Consider the following 21,694-nt stretch of genomic DNA (forward strand, 5'->3'; position numbering starts at 1 on the left):
CGAAATGAGGATTTAGATAATGGCTTAGTGGAAGGTCGTCCAATTTCTAAAGGAAAAGAAAGGATTTTAGAAGAGCAGGGTATTGCAAGCTGCACATCGATATGTATTATTCAATACTGCTGAAGTTGAACCTTATTTACAGTGAGTATATTTCATTACAACCCCTAATTAGATATTCATTGTCTATTACATAATTCGTATATTATAACATTCACCCTTCAATGATTTTAAATAGGATGCACATTGAGGAGCTTAAACAAGCAGATCGTCGTTTCATATCTAACGAAACATTATTACAAAAGCGACATATGGAAACATTTGCGGAGTGGTTATCAAAACATGACCTTAACAACTCCTCAGGCCGAATTAAATGGCTAGCACATGGTCCAAGAAAACATGTTATATCTTACACTGGTTATATTATAAATGGGCATCGGTTCCACACAATTGATGTTGGAAGGTCAACACAAGATAGTGGTGTTTCAATTGAAGCTGATACTATTTGTCAATCTAGTGATAATGATTATTCACATACAAGAGGAAGACTCTCATATTACGGAGTTATACGAGAAATTATTTTACTTGACTACTATTCTTTCAAAGTGCCTGTTTTTAAATGTGATTGGGCTAATATTAGAATTGGTATTAAAATGGAAGATGGTTTTACACTAGTCAACTTACACCAAGGACTAAGAACTTTTGAAAGTGATCCTTTCATTTTAGCATCACAAGCAAAGCAAGTATTCTATTCTAGGGATAATGATGAATCAAATTGGTATGTGTTGCTAAAAGCGCCACCTCGAGGTATTCATGACATGAACTTGATTGAAGAGGAAGCATTTATATATCAACAACACCTCTTGATGTGTCTAGACTTGATATTAATATTACTGAGAAAGAACCATATGCAAGGAATGAGTGTGATGGAATTGATGTGATTGATCCATGACATACTTTGTAAGTGTGTAGTTTTTATATTTCATGTTCTTCATTTCAATAACAAATGGTCTTCTCAAGTGTCATTATATGCTTTTATTGTTTCTATATTTTTTTCCCACTGATTTATCTTCAATAATGTATCATGTCATATTATTTATGAGCAGGTTATTATATAACATTTAAAAGATGCAAAAAATGGGGAAAAACGGAGCAAGTCATCTGTAGATGAAATTCAGGTGATATTGTATTTTTTTTAATCTTGGTTTACTATTGTAAAGGTATAGTGATATATTTCATTCTCTTTATGCTATTTTGTAGGCTAATATAGTGAGAGAGGCTATCAGGAGTGGACTCTAATACTTCACCTAATTCATCAGATGATTTGCATGATAAAGAGCAAATTGATGAACAAAGTTTCAATAAGAAAAAGGGTCGAGGTCCATCAAAATTGAAATTAGCTAGTGGTCATTTAATGCCCAAAGAGTTGGAACGTAATGAATTTGGACAACCAATTGGGCATAATTCTATAAAATATGCTTCTTTTCTTGGGTGCATGGTAAAAGAATTTGTGCCATATACATTAGATGGGTGGAATGATGTAAATGAAGATGTGAAGAATAAGATGTCGAGTTGTCTTTAGGTATTGCCTTGAATTTACTTTTTTTTGGGTTTATAACAAAAAGTAGATATAATTTTGTATTTTTAATGTACAGGTGAATTATAATGTTGAAGAGTGTGAAAAGAAAATAATCTTTCAAAAATTAGCTAAGTTGTGGCGTGATAGAAAATCGAAACTGCAAATACTTGTACGAGAAGCCAATGCTGGTAAAGTGGCTACACGGAATCTTGATCTTTTGAAGCCTGAATTTATGGATCAACAGGAGTGGAAATTATTTATAAAGAGGACACTATCACCTGAATTTCAAGTAAGCATTAATTTAAAAGTGTTCCTTTTACTGAAATTTTATATTAGAAATACTTTCAAATTAATATGTTTATATATGAATATGTTAAGTATATTTTTATTTTTAGGCAAAAAGTGCAAAATATAGAGAAATGAGGTCAAATCAAGACCACATTCACACGATGAGCCAGCGAGGTTATGTACGTTTGGCTAGCATGATGGTGAGTATTATTATTTATAAAATATTATGTAGATACACTTACATACTATTATTTCTTCATTTAGGAAGAAACAAATACTACAGATACACCAATTACAAGATCAAAAGTTTGGATTGAAGGTCATAAAAAGAAAAATGGACAACCTAGTAGTCAAGCTGTTGGAGAGAAATTGGTATTATGAATATTTATTGTTATTATGTTCAACAATTTTTATACCGGTGCAACCACATCCCATTATTAAATCTTCATTTTACAACGGTTGTATTATATTATTTGCAGAAGGAATTAGAAGAATGTCCACCTGAGTCTCTAAACACAACTAACATAGCGGAAGATGCAATTAGTCGTGTATTTGGTAACGAACCTCGAGGTAGAGTGCGTGGAATGGGCTTTGGAATTACACCATCGAAAGTTGGAGCTTCTATGCAACAAAAAGCAACTGTTAAACATTTTGAATGTAAAGTGCATAACCTTCAAATGCAAATGGATGAAATGAGATCCATGTTTTTCCAAAATATGAGACAACAAGATGAACAAGAACAGGTTTGTAATTAAACAATATAAGTTTATCTTGTATGTTTTTTATGTTATTGATAATAGTGGACAACTTTGTTTGTGAAATTAGGTTAATAGTGGTGGCATTGGTAGCGGTATTGACATTGATGTTGGTGGCGATAGTGCTAACAATGGCAAGGTACGTATGTCTCTGGTGGATCACGTGTAAAGGAATTTTAGAAATAGTTGTGTCATGCATTAGACATTTCTCAGATGGTAAGGATGGAGTGGTCTGAAATCAGACGAACAGCATGACAGTCAAATTCCCAGTCTAAACTGTTGTGATACCTTGCCAATGAGATTGCATGTTCCATTACAAAAAATATATATGCTTTAAATGGCAATTATGCTATGATTATTTGGTAGGAGTAGCAAAATTCTTTCCATTTTATACAAAGACTATTCAAAATTTTCTGAATAGAGTTATGATCAAACATATTAAACCTTTTCATCACTTCCAAAATAAACACTGTGCAAGCTATTGAGCAATCTAATCTACAGTCCAAAGAAAAATAGGCTCCAATCTGGAGGTGCAACAAGCAAGGGGTAGTTTCCTTTAGATTAATTAATTTCTCTTATAATCTTGGTGGAGTTTGAGGTGTTTAATCTACTGTTTCACACCTTTAGTGTGGAACAGATGGAGTTGTCTTTTGTGTATTAAACTTTTGTTCTACTTATTTTATAATGTTGAGTTTTTAAATTTTTCTGTAGTTCAAGCTTCTTGAATTAATTTAATTACACTTTTTTTTTCAGACAAAAGTGAAGAATGTGAGTCGTGGGGATATCAATGAGAACAGCAAATGCAAATTAATTCATTGGTGTTTTGATGGAGTTGTGGCAGAAGGCCGAATTGCATCTACAGATCCAAATGCAAGAGTACATCACGTTCCTCTTGGTGGATCTTGCTGGAAAGTTTGGATTGATAGAGTTTTAGTTGAGAAGGTGGACATACTTCGACCAAATGAAGAAATGCTTTTTCTTGAGGATGCAATAGGAAGCACGATTGCTTGGTTATCTAAATATATTGTTGTGTAACTAATTTAGATTTTGATTTTAATCTTTTTCAGAAAAAAACATAGAACTAAAGAGTTTTTTGTTATTATGATCCATTGTTACTAAGTCTGATATTTGTTGGATGTTACACACTAGTTTGAAATGATATGCAGATGATCTCATTCGCGGCGCGCAATGCACGTCGTGGATGATCGCATCTGCAGCGCACAATGCGCGCTGCGGATGAGATCATCCGCGGCGCACATTGCGCGCTGCGATTGTCCACATCCGCAGCGCGCAATGCACGCTGCGGATGCCTAATGACTTTTAACAGCTTGCAACTTTGCAGCGTGCGATGTGCGCTGTGGATAGCATATTTGCGCGCTACGGAAAGTCATTTTTTTGTAGTGTTATGACGGACATTTATTTACTAAGATACAGTGATAGATCATGATCACTACCAAGCACGAGTCGATCATGAAGAATTGAGTTATTACCCGAACTCTATCATGGGTAGACCGCCGAACGAGTACATGACAGAAAATGAGGAAACGACGGTGGAAGGATTCTATTTTTTTCATAGTATGTCTATTTATATTTCTGCCCAAGGTCTTAGCCTTTTTATATATAGAGTTGTCAAATGGGTCAACCCATGGTGTGGCGGGCCGACCCACCAACTTGGCAGAGTAGAAACTTTTCAACCTAACCCAACTTAAGGCGGATTGCGGGTTAGGCGAGTCAAACCACGAGCCTATCAAAAAATAAGAAAAATATAGAAAATATTAAAATTTTTAAGTTTGGATTGTAGTTTAAACTGGTCAAGTTGAAAATTTTAAGTTTGTATTGCGGTTTAAACGGGTCAACCCACTAATTTATTAAATTTTCTCTTTTAATTTTAAATTTTAAAGAAAAAAGTAAATTTTCTCAACTCACGGGCCAACCTACGCAAGTCGCGGGCCAATCCATGCGGGTCGCTGCCCTAGGCAGGTCTACTCACCTGAACCCACCTTAAAATGGATTGATAAAATTTTAATCCAACCCAATTAAATTATTCGGCGGGATGGGCCAACCCAAATTGACGACTCTACTTATATAAAAGCTCCAACCTTTCGTAGCAGTAAATTTGAATAAAGGTTGAATCGCTTGAGTAAATTTTATCCCGATTGGTCTGACATGTTAGTACCCCAGTGGAGTTTTGATGTGTGGTCAAATAAATCTGAAATTAGATCCTGATTATATTTGATACGTGTGTTTAAGTCTATAAGTACTTAGGAGAACATACGTAATCCAGATGGCCATCCTTGATAGAAAACGTAAGTGAGTGAAAAGGATGACACGTGAGAGGAGCCGAGGGGCTCGGAGCATCTGAGGTACGAGGAGCTACGGAAGAGTACTTTGATGGAGCGAGAAGGACACACGGGAGCGAGCTGGAAGGGCTCGGTGTATCTGAGGGACGAGAAGCTGAAAGGAAGACTACGCAAGCTGACCAAGGCAGAACAAAGGAGAAAAATCGTCAACACCAAATTGAGCATCCCAAGCGGCTGGAGCTTGTCCAGGCGCTTGGACTCTAGGCGCTAGGATCTATTTCGAGCGTCCTAGAATCCAAGCGTTCGAATCCATTCTAGGCGCTGGACACCCATTCCAAGTCAGCGTGAGTCGTTACCGAGATGGATGAGAATGGAGTCCATGTCAGCGAAATCCAAGTGCTCGGATTGCTTCCAAACACCCGGATCGTAAGAAATTATCTAGAGCCGTTAGCGGACCGTTGTCAAAGTAAATTGGGTTCGACGAATCCAAGTGTCAGGAAGACTTCCAGGCACCCGGAACTACCAAGTCAGTACAATGGTCAAATCAAAAAAAAAGTTATAAATAATCTGAAGCTCCAAGAAGAAAGCACACACTTGATTTTAACTATTTTCATTTAGTCATTTAGTATTTTATGCTCAATCATTGTATGAGATTTTTCTACCTTTAAATTGTTTCCAACAAGGAGATTTTGATTAGACAAACAATCTTGCTAAATATTTACAAACTTCATGCATGCAGACATTAATAACATAGACAAAACGCAAGTTAAACCCTTCACCCAACGTATTAAAATTTTTTGATTGAACATGACCGCTTAATGCACGATTGCACTAACAATATAAAGCATACCGTAAAACTAATTTCATTAGATGGAACCAAACTAAACCAAATTAATTAAAAAACAAAACAAAGTTGAAATTGTATCTTAAAGCAAGTTAATTTCTCTAGCATTAAGCAACAAATTAAAGTAAAATTATTTATTTATTATTTATATAATATAAATATGATAAAATTTCAATTTTATTGTTTGTTAATTTAATAAAATAGGCGTCTAATTTTTCTTTGATTTTGGTTTTTTTTGTGGTTAATTTCTACAAGAAATGCCAATGTTTCTGTTTTGGTCTATATTTTGTTGGGATCATTATATTAACATTGCTAGAGGGGAGGGTGTGAATAACAATTTACAATTTCATTCATCGTTAATCATGTGCTCATCTATAACATGCCAATATGCAATGGAAATAAAACAAACAACACAAAAGAAAAGACAAACACAGAGACAAACCAATTTAATGTGGTTCAAAACCTTCCTACTCCATGGTCTACCATCCTAGCAAAATCACTACTAGCTTTTTTTCAGATACTTTTTAGAGGTGGAGAAACCTCTTCAAATATCTGTTGTTATAAAAAGCAATACAAAATAAAATAAAACAACAATATAAATACAAATATAAACAATGTAAATAAAATAATTTACAAATGAAATCATTATTTTTTATTATTGTTGGTTACTTTAGACTGCCTCCTAAGTTCTAGAAATGTAGCATCATTTGTCCCCGAAACCCTCAATAATTAACATTAAAAATTTCTTCGAAATCCTTCTTTTATAGCTTTCAGGTCGGGACTAATTTCCGCCTATCAATAGACTGTTAGCTGATTGCTCTATTGAATTTGACTGTTGCACATACAGAACATCTCTTACCAACTTTGATTTGATTATGAACAATCAATTGTTACTGTTCATCAATCAATTGATGCCTAAAATAGTCGAGTATCACATCTGACTTAGAAAATTCTATTCGTTGCAATAATGCCAATAGTTGACTAATCCCAAATTTGTTGAGTTGTTTAGTCGAGTTCAAAATATTCTGTTTATTGCTACAGCGCCATCAATCAACTGTTGTTGTTCATCAATTGACTGATCCTAAATCAGTTGAGTGTAATAGTTAAGTTCCAAACTTTCTATTTGCTACTACAGTATCATCAATCAATTGTTACTGTTCACTACAACAATAAACCCCTATAAACCTTGAATTTGGGGTTTAAGGCTGAAAATACTATAGCAGAAATCTTAAACACTGTAGCAGCAATCCTAAATACTATAGCAAACCCTAAAATACTATTCATAATGCTGAAAAATATCACATTGAATACTTTTATACTAAGAGACCCTTATGTCTCCAAAACTTCCTCGTATGATAATACAGGTCAACCCTAATTTATTAGGGCCTCATCCTCACCTAGTATCCAATTGACCTTAGACTTCATTTGCCCAACATTCGATCAATCTTGACTTACCAAGACTTTCCATTGCTTAGCATCCAGTCAATTTTAATCTGCTGAGACTTCCTTATTGCTTAACATTCTATAAATATGACATGTTAAAACTTCATCGTTGCCTAACATCTGACCAATTTTCACCTTCGAGGACTTCCTGTCTCATGCTTAATATCCGATCAACTTTGACCTGTCAGGACTTTATTTTCTCATGCCTAACATTTGGTCATCCTGACTTATTAGGACTTTCTGATGGTGCAATCAACCTCCATGATTTTGATATTTGTTTGTGAATACATTTATTGAGTCTAATCAGGTTGGCCAAGTAATTTGGCCAAGGTTGACCAAGTTAGTGAGAGAATTCAAACAACTCAAGGTAAACTAGATGCTTGGAAGTAAATAGTTGAGAAGTGCAAGTAGGCCAGGGTTGACTAAATATTTGATAATCAAGTGAAAAGTTCAGGTAGGTCAAGATTGACTGGATGTTTATCAAAAAAAAAGTCCAAGCAAGTCAAAAGTGATCAGATGCTTGACAAGAAAAAGTCGATGTAGGTCACAGGTGATCGGATATCTAGAAATGGGAAGCACTAGCAGGTTGAGATAATCAAATGTTAGACAAGGGAAAAGTTTAAGGCATGGTTATTGCAAGTGCATGGTCATCACCAAGTAGTAAAATTATCGTCATTAGGGACCGTAGAGTTGAGTACTAGTTTACGTGCAACAGGAGTTATCTAGACGAGTCAAAATTGGGAGAATTATTATGAAAGGAAATGCACTAAGAAAATGGAATTAAATGAAGGGGAGAAGACTAGTTCATTGAGACAATTCTAGGACTTCGATTTTACCACGATGATCATTGAAAATGTAGTTGTGAATCTCTCTTTTACCTCAATGTTGATTAAGTTTGATGGTAGTCTATCCTAAGGTACCTGATGCTCCCTTTTAAGAATACACTAGTGTATCTATCCTAATGTGGCCTATACTTTTGTGGTAGTCGAACTAGGATAGATTCATTAAGTTTTGTGATAGCCAATGATACTTTCAAAAGAGTTTGAACTACTTTCATGAATAACCCCTCAAATTTGGCTCTTATAGGTCTGAAATCGGAGTTTGCCTTTTGGTTCTTCTTCCTCATCTATGCTAACGTCCATTAGAACATATTGACATGTTATGCATGCTAACAACTAAATCAAGGATCAACACATAACATGATAAAAGAGATCAATAACAATATACAATTATCAAGTCAATATCTGGTTACTCCTTAATTCTAGAATTTAGGAGACTATTCTATCACGATGGAGAAACAAACTAAATGTAGGATCAGAGAGCACACTAGGAGGGTGGTATATAACACATTTCTTTTTTTCTTGATTTTTAAAAATTTATGTTTTATTTATCAAAGTTGGTAGTGGAATAATGAAATAAACAACAACACAATAGTATAATCAAGAACATTTTATTTTTACTTGGTTCAAAGTCTCCGACTGCTACTCCAAGGCCCACGGTCCTTGCTCGCTTCTGATAGACAATACACTAGTAAACTCTTTCGCACAATGAGAAAGAGTTTCATTTTTTACAAAAATAAAGAATGGTAACAGACTTACCATTCCTAAAGTATAGAAGCACAAATATGAATAAAGAAACTGAAAGAGTAAATATACTAACAACTAAGATCCAAAGTAGAGTGCAGTTTATCATAGTGACAGTGTTTCGGAGTGAAACGAGATTAGGAGCACTTGGAAGATGATTTGATTATTGTTTTGAGGCTTCTGTCGGGCTCCTTTTATAGAGCCTGTTTGGTCTACCATTGCCTTAGGATTTAAGTCTCGATTCTACTGATTGGCGTATCGATCTCCTAGATCGGTCTACCGAACCAGCCATCCTCCAATAGTCTTTCGCCGTGTCATCTTCTCGATAAAACTTTTTCTACCACGTTAGTAGGCCAAAGTTTATCATTGATGCTCTATTGACTTTGCTGTTATCTAATGCCACGTCAAGACCATCGCCACGTTGGATGCCATGTCAGCTCTCTGAACCATTAGGCTGCTGACTCAGCGTTCGATATACTGAACTAGTCGATTGGTCTACCGAACCTATTCAATCTACCATTCTAGTCGTTCAATCTACTAGTCTTGTAAAAATAAGTTAGCACAAAAATAATAGAATGTATTTGATAGTTAGCACTATCCAATCTCGACTTTGAAATTCCTATGAATCCCTTAGTCGGATTGTTGCCTAAGAATGTTTCCAATCGAGGCGTCCTTACCCATTCTTCCTTTCAAAAGAATCACTCCACTTCTAGAAGCTTACCTTGCTAAACCTCGATCCTCCAGACCCATCTAGATTTCCTGCTCATCCTTGATCACTTAACCCCCAGTCCTGTCCGACTTGATCTCTCTGGTCCTCGCTGACCCTATCAAGTCCTTCTCGCCTGGTGTCCATTATCTACAAAGACTTGCCTTGGCTAGTCTGGTCCAGCTGATCCATTAAGATTTTTCCTTGCCTAACCTCTAGTTAGATCTTTGCCTTGCCTAGTATGGTCCAACTGACCTTTAGGGCTTTCCTTATTTACTATTTGCACACTTGATTATCCTTGTTAGATCACAAATAAGATTAATTTTGAACCTTTGTCATTATTAAAATCTAGGTTCAATTATCTGATGCTCCTTGTACCAACAATTTCTTACTTTTTTGATTATGACAACTCAATTTAAAGTTAAGTAAACATATAATTGTCAAAATAAAATTCAGTATAAAAACACCTTAGTTTTCAAAAAGCTCAAAAAAAACCCCCCTCAAATAGATCTCCCCCTTGAAAAATAACTTAGGTTTTTCTTTGAAAAACTTAACTTTTAACTTTTCTCTCTCCCTTTGATATACATCAAAAACTAGGGAAACTAAAAGAAAGGAATGATAATATTTGTTTACAAAACTAATTCCAAATGATTAACACTTAGGTATATGGAATTAGATTTGAAAAAATATAGTTGGCACACTTAGAAAAGATACAAAATTTAGATAGATCTCAAGTATTCTAAGTCTTCAAAATCATGAATTTTCAAAAGGAATATTTTTGGGAAGTGTTCAGTGTAAATTGATGATTCAAAAATGATTTTAACTACCATTGTTTAAAAATGATTTAAAAATAAATATTTGAATAAAAATGAATTTCCAAAATTATATATAATTTTTAAAAATTAAGAATGATTTTTTAAACTAAAAATGATTTTTTGAAATTACAAATGATTTTTCAAAATTGCAAAACTTAAACTAATTTATGCTTAAACCAACTTGCAAGATTGTAAGATTAGATCCTAAGAGATCAAGTATGATCCCAAACATAAATTTTACATTACCAAGTACCAAAGAGTGAAGCAATACTACTAAGTTAAGAAAGCAAACTAACCCTATTCTAGGTTAACTCTGCTGAGGGAGTGGAGGTTGCTAGCCAAAGTGTCAGCTTGCATCATGTCCATCATCTCATGATGCTGGTCACCCATGTACTGTTGGAGTAAATCATAGCGCTCATCCATGCGATGCCGAAATAGATCGTAGCGCTCATCACTTCACTGGTTGATTTGTTGCTCGAGTGAATGTAGATCATCTTAGTAGTGAGCATACAGATCGTCAAGTTGTGCGGGCTCGGCCTAAGCGAAGGCATGATTAGGTGCAAGTAGCCCAAGAAGTGGAACATCTGGTTTAGCTTCTTCAGGCTCCTCCTTAAGCTCCTCTGCCTGTCATGGGTTGACGTTGGGGTTTGTAGTAGAAGGTCCCATCTCTCCTAAATCCTATGTCAGTTAGGGACAAATATCTAAGTCCTATTTTATCAAAGTCTTAGATAAGACTTTGACTCTATGAAATGTATTTTGTACTCCTAGTGATGTTATGAACCTAGTGAGAATGTGGCAGTAGGTCATACGTATCCTACCTGATGTACTGCAGCTCGAATAGTAAATGATAGCCCTAAAGATCAAAAGTCCTATGTTCACAACTAGTCTATGTTTAAATGCGTACATAAGGAATAAATGGTAAGGTTGAATAACAGATAAATCCTTAATGGATAGTGGCAAGATATAATTTATAATAAATTTGTAAAATATGTTGTCTTGGATGTCTAAGTTAACAACATGTACCTTTCTATTGTAAGTGATCCCAAAAAACTCATGATACATAATGTCCAATGTCAGGTGTGCAAATAGTTAAAGTAGTTATTTGGGATAATTGGAAAAAAATTAAACTCATTGTTGGACACTCTTAGATTTAGTAGGTTCATGATGTTCTCAACATTAAAGATTATGTCTCGAGATATCGCTCTGGTTTAATAATGCAGATCATCTAGCAATGGGGATCACGTTGTGGTAAAATTATGTATAGTAGTTAGAGTTGACATAGTAGTTATAGTAAACCAACTGTGCTAGAGCATAATAGTTGATAATTTCAACTATATTAGGGTAGTAGGTGGTAAAAAATCAACATCTAGGTATCGAGTACCTATTACCTCATGAGTTATAGACTCAAAGGACATCCTAAGTTTTTAGGACAGGGTATGTGTAGGATTAGATGGACCTTGATCAACACGATATTTTTGACATAGCAAAATACGAAAAGAGACTAAGCATTATTTCTATGGATTTGACAAAGAATCATTGTGACGTTGTTACTGAGGCATCATAACGGAGTTGAAGGCTTCTGATCGGGAGTGTTGGGCTCAGGTTGAAATCTCTTGGAAGGGGAGGAGACTAATTTTGAGGTAAAGTCTACCAATCCCTAGCTTCTATTTTTATAAGGATGGATTGGTCTACTAATCCTTTTAGGTTTCCAGTTCCCAAAGCGACAACTTTTAGGGTTCTAAAGCTTATCGTTATATCAACAATTAACCGATCACGAGTGGTCAATGTTAGTTTGATGGTCAAGCTGGCAGTTAGAATTTGACCATCAACCTTTGACTAGGATCAATCTACCAATCATGATTTTCAATAGATCGATAGGTCAATATTTTGTCTTATGTGTCATGTGTGTTTAGGCCTTGATTTTATCAGAGGTTCGGTCAACTGATCAAGATTTTCAGTAGAATGATTGAAGTTTTTTTCTATTTTTACAGCCTAACTTTTGATTAACTTAATTTGGCTATCCTAATTAAATGTCTAACTTTTTGTTATCACTAACTATCATAAGATAACAATTTTCACTAAGTTAGTTAAGTGAAAATTTTAGCTAGTTGTTTACTATGAAGGATCACTTAACTTGATCAATTTGCTAAGATATTTTTAGCCCTGATTCATGGTGATGCATTGATGTAAACATCTAAATCTGAGCTTTGACTCTATGCATCTCACGTCTTTCTAAGTGACTCAGTATACAAGCAAGTAAGGTAACCCTAATGTGCTTGTGAGATGCTAGTTGCCCTAATTTCTATAGGTTCATGCTTATTATGGTTAGGCCTAGGCTATTTCCTGAAGGGAGTCACTCAGAAACCGTTTCGTTGATTTCCCTTGTACAAAATTTTTTGTACAAAGAACGAAACTTTCCAAGAGACCCCGCGGATCGCTGGCTTCTTGTGTTTGTTTTCAGGTTCCATACAAAGGTAAATATAACTAAAAGAATTACAGTGGAAAGATAATTTTAGTTATACCTTTCACCTTAGAATTGTGTGGATGAAGTTTGTACCCAAAGACCTCTTGATCTTCTGCTGTATTCCTCTCCTCTTCTCGAACGTTGTGTGGGCAACGATCCTTCGAGAATTTCTCCACCAAAATTCTCCTCTCTGATAGCTTAGCTAAACTTCTCCTCTTCTTCTGGGTTTAACCCTGGAGAAAAGGGAAGAGGAAGAGGAGGTGTGGCAGCCGACCAAAGAGGTTCTCGGCCACCAAAGGATTAGAGTCGTGTGTTTCAAACCCTTTGCAAGCCTCCTCTTTTATAGCCTAGCCATCCCATAAATATGGTATAATTTGAGCCATAAACATGGTATGATTGACTCGTAAACATGGTATGATTTAAATCAATCAGATCGGAGATTTTGGCAAGCTTTCGGAAGTTACCAATTCGAACCCAGCTTCTTAATCGATCAAGGAATCGATTAAGAGTCGTAACTTTTTCTCATTAAGCCTGGTAATCGATCAGGTGATCGATTACCAAGGTGTGTAATCGATCAACTGATCGATTACACTGCTTAATGGTTACGAAGCTTGTAATCGATCAGGTGATCGATTACCAAGTTGTGTAATCGATCACTTGATCGATTACACTACTTTGTATGGGTTCAAATGCCTAGTTTCTTCACGAATTCTTCCAAGGTGGTTTTGAGGATTTCTAGAGGCTACAGCAGGGACCTAGAGGAGGAATTGATTTTGGTCTCCGATGGCTTAAGCTTCCCATGTTCTTCACCGAACACACAGCTTAAGTCTATCAATAATAACTCATTCCACTAGAGAGTTATTATTGCACTACCGCACCAATCCCATATTATAATATGAGCTCCTTCTTACTATAAGTACATTAGTCTCCCTGTGTTTAAGATATCGTATGTCCGTCAATTAAATGAGTTACTGACAACTCGAATTTAATCAACTTCTAATCCAAGAGTAGTACCACTCAACCTTATTATCATGCGGACAAGGTCCACCTGCAGGGTTTACATGATAATCCTTATGAGCTCCTCAAGGGGACATCATCAACCTAGATTATAGGACACAGTTTCCTTCTATAATTAACAACACACCATGTACATAATACTACTTCCCAACTCATCGGGCCTTTTGATCTATCGATCTAAATCTCACCCTTTGATGAATTAAAGAAGTACATACTAAGCACATGTGTTTGTTATTATATCGGGATTAAGAGCATGTACATCTATAGTAACAGAGGTTTAGTTCGATTATATAGTCAGCATAAATCGAACAATCCTCAGATGGTCCTGCTCAATACACACTTAGTGTACTAGTGTAATTCTATAGTCAAGACAGACTAAGACCAAATTACACTACAACCACTCCAATGGCTTGTCCAATCCATTTTGGTTGTGAACACTGTTTATAATCTACAAGGGACTGATAACATGGTCTTCTGTGTGTGACTCCGCACACCATGCTTATCTACAATATAGATTAAATGGACACTTATAAATTTTGACCAAATATGATTCTTATTTCAGAATGCTTATTTACATAGCTAGGATTCTGGTATACATCCCAACAGTCAGCTAGTTCTACTAAGCTGATTACATCAAGTTGAATATATATGATTCAACCTAGACATGCTTCGACCATGCTTACCTAACCTACTAATCCCAATACCTTTTGATGCTATATTGTCAAGGTTAGGTTAAGCCTTTTTTAACTAACCATTCTAAATTAAGCAAAAAGTACTAGTCATGCATCATAAAAATAGTAAATCATACAATCATGTATTTTATCTAATTTTAAAATATTTTTCTATTAGTTCCAACTAGATCATGACCTTGATAGGGTCTATTTAGATAGGGAATCTGATCCATAGGGATCCAATATTACTTCGGTCCAACTGGATTAGTCAAGCTCGACCTAGAAACCCATGCTTTAACTCTAGGTTTACTATTTTGATTCACTGGTGATAAATATGATTTGTATCATTTCTTAGCCTTGTTTTCAAGTTTGGATCAATTGTATACGACCCTTTGAGTTCTAAGTATCATATCAAGGTAATTGGAGTTCGAAGTAAACTGTTCCAATGATCCTTTTAAGTTCTTAACTTAAGCTTTCAAAGTAGGATTTTCTTCCTCAAGTTGTTGGACTTGAGTTGAAGTTTCATTTTGAACATTTGCATTTGAGGAACTTGGACTAGCCTTATCCTTAAGGGATGTTAACTCCTTTTGGAGTGACTTGACCTGGACTATGGACTTGACTAATTAACTTATGAGTTAAATAAGAAATCATTACATACAATCTTTTCACTAGAGGTGAACTTATATTGTTGTTTGGACCTTCAGAAATGAATATGGATTCGTGGCTCGACTCAGACTTAGCTTCAAACTAGGTTTCAGACTCAAACTCAAACTCAGTCTCGGCCACTTACTCTCATGATGGTGGTGCTAGGAAGTTCACCTGAGCTTGTTCTTCTTGTCCGACTCTTCTTACGAAGACTCTTCTTAAGTCACTTTCAGTGCTTTCTTCCTTTAAGGCTTCTTGGATTCTTTGTTGTTTAGACATTCAGTCTTGAAATAACTCTTCTGATTACATCCGTAGCAGATGCTATCACCTTTTGCTTTTGTGGTTCGACTTGGTCCTAGTGATTTGTTCTTTGGCTGGATCACCTTTTTAATCTCGTGCTTAGTGAATCCCTTCTTCTTTTTGAACATCTTTTGAACTAGATTGACTAGTTCAAAAGTGATCTCCTTGTCTTCTGATGAATTTGACTTATCTTCGGATTCGAATTTGGCTCTAGACTTCGACTTTGGTTCCTTAGTTTTTATTTTTACTACAATTAATGCAATACCTTTCTCGAATACAATAGCATTAGATTGTTTAAGTAATTCAAACTCAAAAAATAATTTGTCTAATTTTATGAAAGGTCCCTTGAAACCTTGTAAGTATTTACCATAGATGTTCACAAAGTGTTTCTTGGGAATGCTTTCAATGCATATATGATAATGCCTCGATTCTTGATTTGTTTTTTGATGGTGTGGAGTCCATTGAGGATATCCTAGATCCAGGTATGTAATTGACTCACCGACTCCTCTTCCTACATTTTAATGTTATATAATTTATTTAAAAGAAAATCTCATTTGCATACCTTGGTGTCCGATGTCCCTTCTAGCAGTTCAACTAGCTTGTCTCATAAGTCCTTCGCGTTGATGAAGGTTGCAACACGGTTCAACTCTTCCTTGGTTAGTTTGCACTGGAGGGGTTGAGTTGCTTTTGCATTAACCTCGATTTTTATTTCGGTGGCATTGTCTCATTTCTCGCACCTCAGTGGTACCCTTTGCGCGTTGGTAGGGATTGTGAACTTGGTTTAGATGATGATCCACATATCCATCTATGTCTTTAAGTGGAACTCCATTCAGCCTTTCCAATAGTTGAAGTCATTGTCAGAGAATAGTGGTGATCTGATAATGTTATAGCCTTTCTAATGGGCTATTCAGTAAAACATTGCATAAGAAAAAATATTCCAAGACTTTAACTTTGGATTAGTAGTGCAGGAGAAATAAAAATAAACGAAAATAGCGAAAGAAAAAGATTGCTTGAATGGTGGTTACACCAATTTAAAGTGCCCCTGCTCTGATACCAATTATAGGATTGGAGAACGCGCTATAGGGGTGAATAGCGCGTTTCATTTTTTCTTGGTTTTTGAAAACTTATGCTTTGTTATCAAAGTTGGCAACAGAATAACGAAACAAATAACAACACAATAGCATAACTAATAACACTTTATTTTTACTTAGTTCACAATCTTTGGTTGCTACTCCAAGGCCCACAGTCCTTGACTACTTCCGATAGACAATCCACTCGTAAACTCTTTCTCACGACAAGAAGGAATCTCATCTTTTATAAAAATAAAAAAGGGTAACAGACTTACCATTCCTAGAGTATAGAAGCACAAGACGAATAAAGAAATTAAAAGTGTAAATATACCGACAAATAAGATCCATATTAGAGTGTGGTTGGAGTAGCGATTCGTCATAGTGACAATGTTTCAGAGTGAAAAGAGATTAGGAGCACTTGAAGGATGATCTGATTGTTGTTATGAGGCTTCTCTCGGGGCCTTTTTTATAGAGCTCGTTCGGTCTATCAATCCCCTTAATCGATATACCGATCACCTTGAGATTTGGGTTTCAATTTGATTGATCGGTGTATCGATCCCTTGGATAGATCTATCGAATCGACCATCCTCCAACAGTCTTTCCCCACGTCAGCTTCTCGATAATACTTTTCCTGCTACATTAGCAGGCCAAAGTTTATCCTTGATGCGACGTCAGCGACTTCGTTATTATCTAGTGCCATGTCAGCACCATCGCCACGTCAGATGCCACATCAACTCTCTGATCCACTAGGCTGGCAACTCAGTGTTCGGTATACCGAACTAGCTGATCAGTCTACCAAATTTGTTTAGTCTACTGATCCGATCGTTTAGTTTACCGGTCATGCAAAAATAAGTTACCATAGAAATAATAGTATGTATTTGACAGTTACCACTATCTAATCTCAACTTCAAAATTTATGTGATGTTTTGCTATGGGAAATTTTATTATTATTTACATTATTTTCCTTTATTAAATGTGTCACTTACACCCGTCAAAATTATTTATTTATTTATTACCAAACCTCTTATTATCGTCCTAAGTAGTATAGAGAGGTCCGGGTCGTCTCTCTCTCGGACTCAATGACAGGATGTTATTCTAGACCTATGGTAAAGGGTTTTATTATGTTTTATTCATCTAACTATCTACAACTTTATTTATTCACAATTAAATACTACAATTAACAAAATATTCTAAATCTACATTATTTACAAATTAAGTCAAATCATACATCCTATTTACAATTTATACATACAACAACTATGTTACAATTACAACATACTTTACATAATTACATTAAAGCACAACAACTTACACAACTTACAAATTATTCAACTGATCTAAATTAATTTGAACCGGTTCACAAACACAACCATGGTATCAACAATTTAGTGAAGCAAACACGAGCATGCTCATAATTCACAATTCATGACAATTCCCATACTTATACACCAAGCAACACTTTACAAGACCAAATCAACAACCAAGATAACAAGTTTCTGAACTCATGTCAACACATCTACTTCAAGCATTCAACAATAAAGATTTCAACATTTCATACAATATCATGCAACCGGTTACATATCTTCAACAAATTCCAATCAATCATTACACATCCAATTCAAACAGTCCTATTTGATAAACTGTCATTACACATCCAATTAGCAACATATCCGGAAGAACAACAATTCACAACTCAATTACATTCAAATTCCCATTCGTGTTCACCATTCCCATCTTTAGCAACATACACATGATAACCTTCTCAACCATTTATCACAACAAAACCAAATCCTCTATTCTATCCAAAATCAGCATGCAAACCATCAACAATTAAACCAATTAGCAAATTCAAATTCACACTTGTTCATTCAGCCGGCAAAAACAGTAACAGAAGTGAGCAAATGAAATAACAAGGGGGGTTTTGATTGATCAAAATTAGCAGCTAACAAAGCTAAAGAAGAAAGCAAACGAAACTAAGTTAACTAGGGTTAGGGTTTAGTGTTGCCTTCCCTCAACTGAGTCGGCATCAACTGAAGAGAGGAAAACAGGGAAGAATGGTGAAGGTGGATGGAAGAATGGATGGATTCCCGAACTAGCTCAAAACGGGGGACACAACATCAGTCGAGTCACGCCAACTGGGACAATGGTCCTCGCCGCTACGCTCACGGCAAGACATGATCGGAAGAAAACGAAGCAACAGGATCCGCATTCTCTGCCTCCGATGCCTGCTACAATCGCCACCAGAACATCAGTATAGAGAATTAAAACCAAGTTACTTGTCCTTTTCTGGTGACGGCGGAGGTTGAAGATGACCGGAGGTTCTCTGCTACGAATCGCTGTCAAAGACCGATTTCCCTACTACAAATCGCCGCTAGGGAGAATCGGCTACCACTCGGAACCTTTTGTGGATGCGGAAGAGAGCTGTCGACGGCGATCGTACATTGGAACAAATCACTCTCAGTGGCAGAGTTCAGCTGACAGGGAAGAAGGGAAATCGCACCGGAGTGCTCCGCTCACGGTGGACACCCGTGCGGAGGGCCGACGCTCCTCGTCCTCAGCGGCTGCCATCGTTAACTGTGCTGATGGGGGGGAGAAAGGAGAATCATGACGATGGGAGCTCGGAGCGGCGCCGCGATTGCGAGAGAAGAAGAAAACCTAATTTCGTCGAGCTCTCCGAACAGTGTGAACCGACAAAGCTTTTAATCCCTCACTGAACCAGTGGAATGATTGAACCGGCTTACAATTGATTTGGACCAGACCGAAAATGGTTGAACCAGGCTGAGAAGTGATTGAACCGGTGGCTTGATTTGGACCAGATTCGATTTGGGCTTTGGCTTGGTTGAGGTTTGAATTGGGCTTTAATTAAAACTAGAATGAACCCATTGAGTCAGATTTGAATCCACTTTGAACCCAAGCTAATTTTCCTCTGATTTTGGACCTGGTTAAGCCACATATGAATCTGATTTGAATCCGGACACAAACCAAATTGATTTTTCTTGTAATTTAGCCCTCCAATTTATCATTCTCTTCATTCTAATTCCTGCAAAAATTAATTATCACAAAATTAATATCCAAAAATACCCAAAAATCATGAAAAATTAGAATGAAGATAAAATTTCATCCAAATAAAGAAATAGTCCAAAATCTCTATTTATGATATGAAATGCGGTCCAAATCGGTCCAATCTAATCCTAATTTACCTGCATAAAATGTCACTCATCACCTAGTGTCCCTGATTTGCTAAGACTTGCCTTGCATAGTTTAGCTGATCTGCTAGGGCTTTCCCTTGCCTAACCTCTAATTACGTCTTTACCTTGCCTAGTATGGTCTAGTTGATCTACTAAGACTTTCCTTGTGTAGTACCTGCATACTTGATCATCCTTATTATGTCACAAATAAGCTTAACTTTGAACATTTATTATCATCAAAACTTAGATTCAATTATCTAATGCTCCCTGCACTAACACCAAAGACATCATTAAAAGCATTCTACAATTTCAAATAAAGAGAGGTATAAGAAAAACTCAGTTTGTAGATAACGATGACGCTTTGAGATGATCTCCATGTGCTTCTTGATGGTTGAAATCTCTTGCTCCTTGGATCTCTTAGAAGACGACTTTCTTTTAGGGTCTCGTGGCATGAGAACTCCATGATCCCTTGAACTAACGTCCCTTGGTTGTTTTTATAGGATCCAAAAATTAATAAAGTATAATAGATTTTTTTTCAGGGGCACATCATCAAACCCTAATCCTTTACGGCCGTGTAGGCCACCATGGTTTGGCTGTGGTGGGTTATGGAAGCTTTCTTGTAAAAGGACAGAGAGGAACATATATGACCACGGCAGGTTCCACAACCTGGCCATGTTCCTTGTTGGAAGTCTTGTTTGCTGCTCCGATGTCAAGTCTTCATCCATGGGTGATACACAATCGTGGTAAGCACCACGATCAGATCATGTATCATGTTGAGTTATCACTTAATTTTTCATCTTCAAATGAGCTCCAAAGTCGAGATCTTCACAACCTATTATCAAATATAGCAAAGAGCAGTCATCCAAACTAAAAATATAAAAAATAATATAAAAGATAGAAGTTAAACTAAATAATGTTCATGTATGACAGTAAATACTTGCTAAATACAAACGAAGATATATGTATGATTCACACATATCAAATACCCTCAGACTTAAACATTTATTTGTTCTCAAGCAAAACCTACAACCAAAACTTATGTGTGTGAATGAAACATCATAATATCTAGTGAATTCATCTAATCTTATGTAATAGCTTTATTAATGAGCAATGACATATGAATTACCTCACTATGGCCTAACCTGAAAGTTCTCTATATGCTATGTAAAGTGACTTACTCTAAAATATCTATTACCAATTCAAGTTGTTTTATTATTCCACTGTGTTCCCCAAATCTTAAGTGTAAGAGGTACTTACCTGCCACGTGTAAGGCTCGTCCCACCTAATGTTTTGCATTATCTACACTTGGTCTCAAATGAGCACTTGATGTTGAGTTAGCCAATAGATATTTGTCCAGTAATCATTAGATATCAAAGGGATACCTAGTTGGTATTTTTTTTAATAATCATGAGGGTGCTCATTTGGCCAATCTATAAAAGCAACTTGGGTGATCGAGTCGAGGAACTGACTCAAGAGACCAAGAAAGCCATGGAGGGTATTGTATGGAAATTGTCTCGATTCCTAAGCTTGGAAGACCAACAAAGCTAGTGAGAGGGTAAGAAGACCATCTCAATCCCTTGACTCAAAAGACCAGCAAAGTCTGTGAGAGAATTATATAGAAGACCACCTAAATCCCTTGGCTCAAAAGATCAACAAAGTCAGGGAGAAAATAATATGAAAGATTGCCTCGATTCCTCAGCTCGGAAGATCAGTAAAGTAAGGGAGAAGATCATATGGAAGACCTCCTCGATCCCTCGGCTTAGATGACCAACAAAGTCGGGGAGAGGATAATAGCCCGATCCGCAACTAGAGGTTGGGAGAGAAGGCTCGATCCTAATTGGGAGGTCGGGAGAGAGAACTCAGTCTTGGTCAAGAGGTCAGGAGAGGGAACTTGATCCCAGTTGAGGGGCTGAGAGAAAGAGTTTGATCCCAACAGGAAGGCCGAGAGAAAAAGCTCAACTCCATCTAGGAGGGTCGGGAAAATAATTCAAAATCGACTGGGAGGCCGAGAGAGAAAACTCAATCTCGG

The 21,694-nt window shown here is 36.3% G+C and overlaps 1 pseudogene; it reads left to right on the top strand.

Annotated features, from left to right (window-relative positions):
• The first annotated feature begins 1,164 nt into the window (after positions 1-1,164).
• LOC141827239 (uncharacterized) lies at positions 1,165-3,654 on the top strand (annotated as a pseudogene).
• The last annotated feature ends 18,040 nt before the right edge of the window (positions 3,655-21,694 follow it).

Source organism: Curcuma longa, chromosome 4 (genome assembly GCF_044706935.1).
Source record: "Curcuma longa cultivar G26 ecotype Majalengka, Jawa Barat chromosome 4, ITB_CL_G26_1.1, whole genome shotgun sequence".
Classification (NCBI taxonomy): Eukaryota; Viridiplantae; Streptophyta; class Magnoliopsida; order Zingiberales; family Zingiberaceae; genus Curcuma; species Curcuma longa.